Raw genomic sequence first — 12,742 nt, 5'->3', positions numbered from 1 at the left:
CCCAAAAATATGAAGGTTTTGGGACACTGTTAGGCACATTGTTAGTGGGACAGCACATCGCGAATTACAAAATAAGGTTGAGGAATGTACATTAGGCCTGTACACACACATGTCCAAGCATAAAGTACAATACCGTTTTGTTGACTTGGCGCTCATTTTAGCGGTACCTGCCATCATTATGCGCTGGAAGTCAAGAAAGTCACCCACAGAACATGCTTGGCAAAGTGAACTGCCGATGGGGAAGTGCAGAAAGCGCTGCTTTTCACCGAGAAGAGCTGAGAGGTTTACGTAAAGTTCCAATAGCATATGATTGGAATGTTATGTTAGAGGCTCTCAAAGCAGTGGACATAAATCAGTATAATACCCCTAACTGCACACAATAGACTGTACATTGCGAGGATCAACTCCCGAACACCACGTCCCGAGATGTGTTTTGTTTTTATTTAAAAGTGTATAGCTTTCTCAAGAGCCTCAAATGTTATATATGGCAACTTTACTGTATACCTGACCGTGCAAAGGACTGGAAGGTGGGGGGGGGGGTGTTAATGGGAGATTTGGTTTATTGTATAAGCTAGTAATTATTAAAGTGCACTGGTATAAGTGTCTTATTCCCTACAACTCAACTTGTATTTGAAATATATCCAGGATATCACACACTGACATGCAAAGTCCTCTGACAAATGTGGTTGAAATACAACCGGAATCAGTGTACTGGAATAATGATAAGATGTATGTTTGAAAAACAATAAAATTATGTTTTAAAAAAAAAAAAAGATTACAGAGACGTTAAAGTAAGGAAATGGCATAAAAAAAACTAGAAATTCACTAAAAAACCAAAGGTTACAGGAACATTATAGTAGGGAGATAGCATTAAAAAACGCTTACAAAGGTTACAGGAATGTGATATTTCTGAAATAAAATTTAAAAAACCTTAGAAATTCACTGAAAAAAACAAAAGGTACAGGAAATCATAGTTAGGCTCAGATTTTCCATGAACAAATTTTGGGGTGATCTGTCAAGAGGGGTCCGAGATAGTAGGGGCGTCCCATGCATTTCCATACACTTGAGATGGGCTACAGCAAAAATTGCTGAAAAGAATTACAACAAATTCAGCGGGAATCTAGAGCTTCTTGTGATTTGGTGTAAATCCATTCAGTAGTATTTCAGAAAATAAGGGTGAAAAAAATTAAGGTATTTGGGCGTTTGGGCTCGCAAGAGTCTCAGAGACTCTTGTTGGCGTGGCAATTTAAAATATAGAGCACTCTGATTCTCCTAGGAAGCTTTATTTTGCTTGGGCCATCTCGTCCTATGAGAGGCAGACTCCTGCAAGTGTGAGTGCTCTGATTGGCTGCCAACAACATGAGAAAAATGCTTCTGGCAGCTATTACAGGACTCGGGGGCTTAGTACCCATTCCTGAAAATAAAATGTAAAACTTGCATAAGGGGACACGGCAGGGATACCCTAAACCCCTATGCCCATGGGGGTTGGCCCAGCTAGATCCTCACAGGATTGGGAAAAAACCAAAAAAAATGCCCTACCTCCCTCTGTAAAATGTACCTGGCCCCGGGCAATGGGATCCCCGGGACCGAAATCAACCTGGGACGGGGTCTGTGTGTCACTCTCCCCTTAAAAGTGCTCCCTACCCCTCAAGATGGGATCCCAGGGGCTAAAACCAGCTCAGGGAGGGGGATGCATGCTTAATCCCCATAAAAATAATGCTAGGCCCCAGTTAATGGGATCCCCGGGGCCAAAATTAGCCCAGGGTGGAGGTCACAGGGCCCCCCTTTATTTAAAAAAAATCACACTGTGGGATGGGATCCCCAGGGCCTAATAAGGATGAGGGAGTGGAGCCACACCGGCCCATTCCCCTTTATTTAAATAAGTGGTCCCCGTGGCAAAAAACAGCTTAGGGAGGGGGCACGTGGCCCCCTTCTCTTTACAAAAATGTACAGCCCTGTGGGATGAGGTCCCAAAGGCCAAAAGAGGCTTGGGGGCTGTACTGTCACCTGCCCTTTATTTAAAAACAAATGGCCCTGGGGATGGTGTCCTCGGGGCCTAACAAGGCTCTGGACAGGAGCCTCCTTCCTTTTACAAAAAATAGCCCTGGGGATGGAGTCTGCAGGGCCTGGCTATGCACGGCTTGAGGTTTTATTACATATGGTAAGTTTGTTAAAAAATATAGAAATTCACTGAAAACAACAAAGATTAAAGTAACTTTATAGTTAGGTGTGATAAAGGGGTTTCTTTTTAAAACCTTAAAAAATCCCGGAAAAAATCAGGGGTTAATGTAATGCTATAGATAGGTGAATATATCAGTGGTAACAATAACATTTCGAACTGAGAAAAATACAGAAATTCACTAGTTATAGTTAGCAGCGCTAACTATAACTTGCGCCCTCACCGTGCACTGCTTATGACCTCACATATGACTTCACTCATGACAGGTTCTATGACATCATTTATGACATCACTGATGACATCTCAAATTACATAATTGATGACTCATCCAATGAGTGTGCTAGTTTGTATTATAATTACATAGTGGCAGGTAAGTACCATATTACTTGTGTACCTAATTTTGTACAGCATGGATCCAGCTAATGGGTGTAAGTGTTTACAAAACACATCTGCTCCCAATGCACCATAGGTATGAAGAGGTATGGAACACATTATAAATCTTTGTATTCAAGAGAAACTCTGAGTGCAGGTACAATTTTGTATAGTTAAAGATGGGTTTGTTTAGAAAGAATAAATACAGTTTTCCTAACTATAACTTGGCTTTAGCCTTTGGCTTTTTCATTAGATTTTAATGGTTTTTCATTTCTATTTTTTAATAAAAATGTCTTTTAAACCATGGTGTCATATATCATTTAATTGAGTGTGGTTAAGTAGAGTTTGGTAGAGTGTAGTGTCACAGAGTGTAGTGTTGTACAGTAGAACAGTGTATTGTAAAGTAGGGTGGAGTGGTGTAGTATACAGTGGAGTAAAGTGTTATTCAATAGAGTGGCATGGTGTGCCGTACAATATATTGGAGTATCCGAGAGTGGAGTGGTGTGTTGTATAGTGGAAGGGGGTGTTGTAGGGTATATTTGAGTGTTGTCACTGACCTGAGGATTAGAGATTCCCTAGGTGCAGTGAATTAGGGACACAGCCATGGCCTTGGGCAGGCAAGATCTGTTTCAAGATCCTCTGCATCTCTAATCTCAGTGGGTAAAAGATATTTAGGGTTATGTGTCATACCTGTTGGGAAGATAAGTGGTGTGGAAAGGCAACTGAGTCATGCTCTGTTATTTCATATATGCCGCTTCATTAACTCCAAGGGTATCCAGCCATTTTTGCTTTTAGATGCACAGCACTATTAGCTCTTTATGCCACTTAGGTTCTGACTTTACCTAGTTCATAGATTATACACTTTTCCTCAGTGCAATGACTGGATACATGATCTTTTACTCTGTCCATGTGATCAGAAGCCAGTACACGGTACTGTACACATAATGTTTTTAATACTTTTTATTATAATGGCAGATCCTGCACCATCAAGCCACTCTTGATTAAATATTCCCTGTGTCATTGCACAGAAGCATTTCACTTTTTGCAATCTTTGTCCTCAGTTGAAATTACGTTGACTGTGTATACGTTTTTGAGGATGGTTTTTAAGGTTACAAAATTTCTTGGTTGGGTTCCCAAGCTGAATGCCATTTTTGGTCTTTCTTGCACTGTTTATTTCTTAATCATAGTTTCTGCACCATCAAGCTGCTTCTGATCAAACATCCCCTGCGCCATTGCACAGAGGCACTGCCTTTTAAGCAATCCTTGGCCTTAGATGAAATTGTGTTGACTGTATCTTTTGAATCGTGTGATCAAGACTAGACAATTCCGTAGGTAGGCCTCTAAGATAAATGCCGTTCTAGGCTGTGCGCTATGTCCTTATGAATTTTCATATATGTTGAGGGGTGCTTAAACAGTTTTTATTCTTATTTGCCTGTTTAAAATGTTTTTAGCATGTTTTTGTTTTTAAATTCTAGTTTACAGTATACATATGAATTATACATTTTATGGTTCATATGTACTAGGACCAAACAAAGTTTATTGAAATTGTAATTGAACTGAGAGTTGTACAGAGGAGTGTCGTTGACTGCCGTGTCATGGAGTCAAGTGTCGTGAAGTACAGTGTCATCGAGTAGTGTCATACAATGGTATAGAGTCTTGTAGAATGTAGTGGCATAGAGTAGTGTTCAGTGAACAGTGTTGTATATTTCAGTGTTGTTGAGTGGACTGTCATACAGTAGAGTGGCGAGGAGTCTCATAGACTGTAGTGTCATATAGTGGAATTGTAGGGTGCTGTGTTGTACAGTGGATAGTGGTACAGTGTTGTATAGTAGAGTTTCGTACGATGGAGCGCTGTCTCATATTGTGGAGGGATTTGTATGTCTTATAGTGTCATACAGTGCACTAGGGATGTGATATCTTTTTATGATACCCTTCCCACATCCTGACACTGTTACCATTCAGACAATCTGCCTCCTGGTGGAGAATGTTGTCAGGTTGAGAAAAGGACACTCATGTGACTAGACCAGATGATGTTACTATCCTCCACATCATACCTAGGGTGATGACATACACCATTGGTTGTGAAGACGTGGTTGAGGTTCGGGTCTTCGAGACAGTCTTCTTGGAGATCCTGTCAAATGTTTTGTGGCTAACTCTCCTTTTGGTATGAGTGTACCCCTGTAATGGTGTGGTGGTGAACTGCATGGAGGGAGTATTGGCACACCATGGGAGTTGCATCCTGTGGGGTTGAGGATACCCTAATAGTACTGCCTATGTGGATGATGACCATTGGGCCTACACCTCTTCACTGGATAACAAAATACTCCTTGTGATGAAGTGGACCTACCCTAGGGCCACACAGTTGGGAGGAGGTGAAAGTTCATGTTTATTCCCCAACTTGAGTGAAAGGCAAAGTAATCCTTTACTTTCTACAGAGGTCATAAGCAAGGAGGGTATGTGTGAGCCTCTTGAGGAGGGCACAGGGCATTGGAGACCTGTGATGGATTGCAGGCCCAGAGGCCGGCCAATGAGGTAGTATGGGATTCACCAAACCACATAAGGACGCACTGGCACAGGAACACTTGAGCACTGCAGATAAGCAACAGCAAGAACTCCCCGACCCATCTCTGGACCTACCTGACAAGCTGGAATTGATTCTTAATGCAGTCAATGCACGGTGTTAAGTACTAGAGATCAAGACAGATAAGGTATCTATTGACTTGGATATATTCCAAGATGACCATGGGAAACTGGCAGACAAGGTCAAACATAATACTGCTTCCCTGGAGAAAGTGAAAAGTAATGGCTGGGGGATACAGGGCAAAGTTGCTGAACTGCATCAGTAGGTGGACTTTATGGACTGTCAGACAGAGGATGCCGAGGGCAGGCACTGGAAGAATATCAGAATAATTAGCCTGCAGGAGAAGGTGGAAGGAACAGATATGGTGCAGTTCCTGGAAGCCTGGCTGACCAGGGAGTTTGCGCCCCAGGGACTCTCACCATACTTCTTACTGGAAAGGGCACAAAGAGTGTGGTGAGGGCACCTGCATAGTCAGTGATTGCTCCCCTGTTACACTTGTGAGATAGAGACTTCATACTGCAAAAGGCCCGGAAGTCCAGGAACTTCCTCATGGAGGATGCCTCATTGGCAATTTACCCGGACTACACTATGTAGGCACAACAGTGGAGAGCAACGCTTCTTGCCGTTAAAGAGGAGCTGAGAGAGACGTGCATAAGGCATATGCTGCTGCTCCCGGCATGCATTAAGGTGGTAGTGGATGACAGTTTGACTTTCTTTGTGGGCCCCGCTGAGGCATGGGACTGACTGGAGGCATGTAAATGGGGCGACCAGTGGAAACAACATCCCAAGTTCTCCAAAGCAAAATATCACCTCCTAGGTGGACCGGATGGTCTCAATAGAGTGTGCCTGGCCCAAGGACAGGCAGAGTGGGAGGGAGCGGGTGCATTGGAATTGGTGGCTTTAGTTGTAGAGTCCTCGGGGCAATCCCCTGCCCCACATGACTCGCCTTCACCCTCGGAAAGCCTGGTTTCTGATGCTCTGCTGGAGGACATTGCAACCAGGCCCCAGATAACTTCCAGGCTTGCGGATGACCTGTGACACTCTTGCACAGAATGAGGCATGTAACCTTTTGTCTCTTCTCAATCAGGTTGGTAACAACCCCTACCACACACACTCTGCCCAGGCAGCAGGAGCCACTAGTTGCTCCTGAACAGCCCTTGGATTACACGTTCTCCATGCTGGGTGGCCGGACTCCAGCAAAACAACAACAAAATGGATTGTAATCTTGTTGAAAAGGGAGGGAGCTGGAGACAGTGAGACTTCTACATTGGTTGATGCAGTATCCACCCCTCACAAGGACAAAACCCTTGTACAAAAGGATGGTATTAAGAGTTTGAGTTTTATAAACTATATTTAATTTGGTGTTTTGGTTGGAGAACGATTGCACTGTGAATTAGGGTGTGAGAGTTGGGGATAGTTTTGTTTATGCTTGCCCTGTTTTGGCCAATGGTTGCCTAGAAGTGCACTCCTTGGGGGTGGAGGGAAGAGAGGGAAACAGGCTGAAGGCACTTGAACGTTGTCATGATGGTGGATCCAACTAGACACTGCTTTCTCACCTGGAACATATGAGAGCTGGGGATGGTTGCCAGGCACTACACATGTCTTTCATTCCTCCAGTGCAGGGGGTGTAGATCTGGTCTTCCTCCAGGAGACCCATTTGACTACAGCAGAAAAATCAAGATTGCTGAGGCACTGGATGGGGCAACTTTATGCCAATAGCTACTCTGCCTTCTCTAGAGGTGTGCTGGTCTGGGTCCGTCCTGGGATCCCTTTGGAAGTCAGCAAGACATGTATAGATGATGAAGGCAGATTATTCTTAGAGTGGGACACCTAAACAGCCTCAACATATGCATGGTGCATGAACGACCTCTTTTTGCATGGTTAGCCCCCCCTTTTTGCCTGATGCCTGATGTAATTTTGAACTGTATGTGCAATGGGTCTCTGCTAACCAGGTCCCCAGTGCCAGATCTCTTTCCCAAAACACTGTACCATGATTGGCACAACTTCAGCTTCCCCTGTACATCTCTAGTAAATGATATCCTTGGTCGCTAGGGCATGGGTACTGAAGAGGGTTCTCTGGGGCTGCAACACTGGTTGTGCCACCCCAGTTCCCCCTCACCAAGACTATACACTCTGCCATTGCAGGATGTGTGTCTTGGTGCAGGAAAATCTGAAGAGTCAACATGGCATAGCCCTGTGTGCCATGCCACCCCTACACTGTATACGATATAGGTAAGCCACCCCTACTACAGGTCTTTAGCCCTTAGGCAGGGTGCACAATACATTATGTGTGGACATATCAGCATGAGCAGATACGTCCCTACAATGTCCATTCCATTCTGTGATGTTGTAAGTAATCAGGGAAGCCATAAATAATACATGGGTCTGATACTTGTCAGTATGAGGTTCCTAGCTCCATGATGGTTTCACTGAGTTATAAGGATGACGAGGCAAAATATGGAGCCCTAAATATTGACTTGCATAAATATTGAGTCAAAAATATCATGACACAGGAAATATCTTCAGCAAGAGTATCGTTGTCAAGAATATTGATTTTAAAGTAAGTAATATAGATTTTTAATATATTGAGGTTATTAACCCCTTCCATGCTCATGACGTGCTCAGCTCGTCATGCAGTACACTGCTTGTGTGCTCATGACGAGCTGAGCTCGTCATGAACCATGGATTTCAAGCACTTTCAGCACAGCAGGATAATCTCCCTAGCAGCCAAGGTGTTAATATTGATTACAATAATATAGTTGCTTATAATATCAATTTTTAACCATTTCGCTGCTAGGGCTCCCCCCATCCCTGTTCTATGCCTTTCTTTGGCTATTTGGGGTAGTTCGCACTTAGGCCCTTCCAACTTTTGTTCACATAAGGTACACATGCCAAATTTGCTTCCTTTTCTTCCAGCATCATGGGGATTTTAAGGAAGTTTGTGGATTCCCCTGGAGGGGACACAGAAATTAGCCAAAATACAGCTCAATGTTAGTTTGCTTTTTTTCAAATGGGGAAAAAGTGCTGTAGAAGAAAGCGTCTGTTTATTTCCCTGCAAATGGTATCAACAAAGGATTTGTGGTGCTGAAATCACTATCTTCCCAGCTTTCAGGGACAAGCAGACGTTTTCCAGAAACCCAACATTTTCTACACAGTTTTGGCATTTTACTGGGACATAGTCTATTTTATGACTCTTTGTGCTTTCAACCTCCTTCCAGTTAGTGGTAGAAATAGGTGTGAAACCAATAATCAATCCCAGATATCTATACATTTATTAAAAGAAGGCAAAATTAGAAATTCAGAAAGGTGTCATTTGTGTAGATCCTTCAAGGTCTTTCTATAGAAACTAACAGTTGGAAAAGGGAAATATGAAAATGAGTTGAAAAAAACAGCCATTTGTGCTAACGTTTTCATCTGTAACTTCTCCTAAGTATGACAGATTTTTGAAAGCAATACACCGTTACATCCACTGGACACTTCTGGTTGTGGGGATATATAGGACTTGTAGGATCACCTAGGACCCGAGGAACCCAGAGCCAATAACTGAGCTGCATCTTGCAATGTTTTTTCACTGTGTACCTGGTATATAGTAATTCATTTGGTAAAATATAAAGAGTAAAAAATAGGTATCAAGTACACCCATGCATTTCCAAAATATACACAAAATATAGAGTTTAGAAGCAGTCGTTATTTGCACATCTCCATAATTATGGGTACCCATACTAGCATGTGAATTATAGAAAGTTTTTCAAAGTGACTTCTTTTTTACACATTGTCTTCTATTTGGAAGACAGAAATGCATAGAAAGTCAATACGTAATAATAGTTGCTCTACAAATCTGTGTTTCCCTAAGTTTCCATATAAAATTGGTACATCACTTGTGTGGGTAGGACTAGTGCCCGTGAGAGGAAACGGGCCAAAATGCAAAGTGGACACGCCACATTTTTACAGTGAAAACTGACCCTTTATTTGCAAAGTGCCTAGCTGTAGATTTTGAACCCTAGCTCAGCCGGCACCTAGGGAAACGTAGCAAACCTATACATTTTTTAAAACTAGACACCCATGGATATGCAGGATGGGATGACTTGTGTGGTTCTCACCAGGTCTGTTGCACAGAATCCCATGCAAATCTCAAACTTTGTTTCCTCACATTTCTATGATGGAACTTTCACCCACCTTGCATTCTCCAAAGTTTCCTGATAAAAATTGTACCTCACTTGTGTGGGTGTGCCAAGTGCCCACAGCAGGGAAGGGCCCAAAACGTATTGTGGAGACATTAAAAATACCTATCACAAAACGGCCTTGTTTTGCAAGGTGGGGCACCTGGGTTTTTGACCCCAGGCTTGGCGACCATCTAAGGAAACCTACCAAACCCACATGTTTCTGAAAACTAGGTACCCCGGGGAGTCCGGGGAGGTATGGGTTGCATGGATCCCACTACTTTACCACACAGAAGTTTGGGAAAAAAATAGATTTTTTCAGCTACATTTGAGGTTTGCAGGGGGTTCTGGGTAGGAAAACATTGGGGTACCACGCAACCCATACCTTCCTGTACTCATAGGTTGTCTAGTTTTCAGAAACATGTGGGTTTTGTAGGTTTCCCTAGATGGCCGCCAAGCCCATGGCCAAAAACCCAGGTGCTCCCCTTGCAAAACCAGGTTGTTTTGTGATAGGTAATTTTGATGTCTACCCAATAAGTTTTGGACCCTTGCCTGTCACGGGTACTTGGGCCAACCACACGGGTGAGATACCATTTATAACGGGAGTCCTGGTTGCAAGCTGGGTGGTTGGATATTTGTGTCAGTCCGGTGATCCCACAACTTTCCCACACAGAAATTTGAGAAAAATTCGATTTGATGTTTTCAGCTCAATTTGAGATTTGCAGGGGATTCTAGGTAGGAAAACCTTGAGGGATACACACAAGCTATACCTCCCTCCACTCCCACGGGTGTCTAGTTTTCAGAAATGTGTGGGTTTGGTAGGTTTCCCTCAATGGCTGCCGAGCCCTGGGCAAAATACCCAGGAGACCCCCCCCTTGCAAAACCAGGTTGTTTTGTGATAGGTAATTTTGATGTCTCCACAATATGTTTGGGCCCTTGCCTCTCGCGGGTACTTGACCCACTCACACAAGTGGGGTACTATTTTTATCGGGAGACCTGGGGGAAAGCTGGGTGGTAGGATATTTGTGCCAGTCTGGTGATCCTATAACTTTCCCGCACAGAAATTTGAGAACAATTTGATTTTATCAGGTAAATGTAAGGTTTGCAGGGGATTTTGGGTAGGAAAACTTTGAGGGATCCACGTACGGTATACCTCCCTGGACTCCCCCGGTGTCTAGTTTTCAGAAATGTGTGAGTTTGGTAGGTTTCCCTAGATGGCTGCGGAGTCCCAGGCAAAATATCCAGGTGACTCCACTTGCAAAACAAGGTCGTTTTATCACAGGTAATTTTGAAGTGTTCACAGTACGATTTGGGCCATTTCCTGTTCTGACCACTATGCCTACCCACACAAGTGAGGTACTATTTTTATCGGGAGACCTGTGGGAACTCTGGTTGGTAAGAAATTTGTGGAGGCCCGGTGATCCCACAACTTTCCCAACAGAAAAGTGAGGAACATTTGATGGTTTTTAGCTAAATGTAAGGTTTTCAGGGGATTCTGGGTGGGAAAATGTTGGGAGATCCATGCAAGCCATACCTCCCTGGACTCCCCTGGGTGTCTAGTTTTCAAAAATGTCTGGGTGTTGTAGGTTTCCTAGATGTCCACTGATCCTGGGACCAAAAACGCAGGTTGTTTTGTGATAGATAAGTGGGCCCCTGTGTTTTTGGTCCCGGGTTTGCAGACAACTATGGAACCTAAAACCCCCTGACATTAATGAAAACTAGACACATGGCAGTCCAGGAAGGTGTGGCTTGCATTGATCCCCTAAGGTTTTCCTTACAAGAATCCATTGCAAACTTCAAATTTAGCTAAAAAGTCACATTTTCCTCTAATAGCTTTGTGAGAAAGTTGTGGGATCACTGCACAGCACACATTTCCAACCACTCAGCATTCCCTGCAGTCTCCCAATAAAAATGATACCTTATTTGTGTGGATGGTCCAAGTGTCTAGACACGGAAGGGCCAAAAATGTGTAGAGATGGAGGGGGGCCCAAAGCAGGTCCAAAAGGGCAGTTTGTTTATACATTTTTTAGGCTGACGCTAGTTTGGACACCCACACAAGTGAGGCATCATTTTTCTCGGGAGACCAAGGGGAATGCGGGGTAGTAGGAAATTTGTGCCTGCACGGTGATCCTACAACTTACCCACACAGAAATGTGGGAAACATGGAACTTTGAAAGTAAATTTGAGGTTTGCAGGGAATTCTGGGTAAGAAAATACTGGGGGTTCCAAACAAGTCACACCCCCAGGCAAGAGTCAGTATATGCATACCACCATCCATGCACTCCACCAGCCAAACGCCATCCATGCACACTGCCAGTCAAGTGCCATCCATGTACACCCCAGCCAAATGCTATTAATGCACACAGTCAGCCAAGCAATATCCATGCACACTGCAAGCCAAGCACCACCCATGCACTCTGCCAGCCAAGCACCGTCCCCACACACCGAAAGCCAAGGAGGGCCGAACTGGGAACAGCAACCAGCCCAGGCAGATTGCTGCTCGACCCAGGCCTGGGGGGAGTTCTGGTAAAAAGCGCCACTCCCGCTTTTGTTACTCGGGCCCGATATTGCAGTACTGCTACAGAACCAGCCCCCAGTGAAAAAAACACCCCAGACTGCCAGAAAACTGTACCCCAAACCTCCAGCCCACCACGGAAATGCACGGTGCCTGCTATGGTAAGTCTGGCCCTGCAGCCAAGCACCATCGATGTACACAGCCAGCCAAGCACCAGTCCACATACACCACCAGCTAAGCACCACTCCACGCACACTACCTAGCAAGCGCCAATCTACATATACTGTCATCAAGATCGAGTCCACCCACACCATTAGCAAAGTGCAGGTTCACATACACCATCAGCAACATGCCAGCCAAAGTTCAGTACACGCAGACCATCAGCCAAACCCCAGTTTACACACACACAAACTCTCCCTGGTTTCTAGGGAATTTCTGCCCCTGCTTGGGTGCAGATGAGAACAAAAATATCACTGAAACAGCCAAAATGTGTGCCTAAAAAAGGGAGCAACCCTTGCCTATGGGGCTTCTCACTGGCATGTTAATAAACATATCCCTGGTACCTAGCGGGCTTTCTACTCCCCGCGGGGGGTGGGGGGGGCAGAAAAGGGGCTATTGCTCCGATCTGTCTTCCGGGGGGGGGGGCAGGAAGCCTTTTTTGGAGGTGGGGGCATCAGCATACCCATTCTCTTGAGCCCCCACCCCTACATATAAAAACAACAACAAAATCCCTGGTGCCTAGTGAGCTTTCTGTCCCCCAGAGGGCTGAATAGGGACTATTGCCCCCATCTGCCTCCTGGGGGGGCAGAAAGACTGTGGAATTTTGGGGGGTGGGGGTATTAGCATGCCCATTTTGGCAGCCCTCAAACATATATACATAAAAACATCACTGGTCCCTAGTGTGAAGTTTTCCCCCACCCAGGGGGAGCAGTTCG

This window comes from Lissotriton helveticus, chromosome 10, assembly GCF_964261635.1.
Source record: "Lissotriton helveticus chromosome 10, aLisHel1.1, whole genome shotgun sequence".
Taxonomy (NCBI): domain Eukaryota; kingdom Metazoa; phylum Chordata; class Amphibia; order Caudata; family Salamandridae; genus Lissotriton; species Lissotriton helveticus.
Note: the sequence above shows the minus strand (reverse complement) of the source record.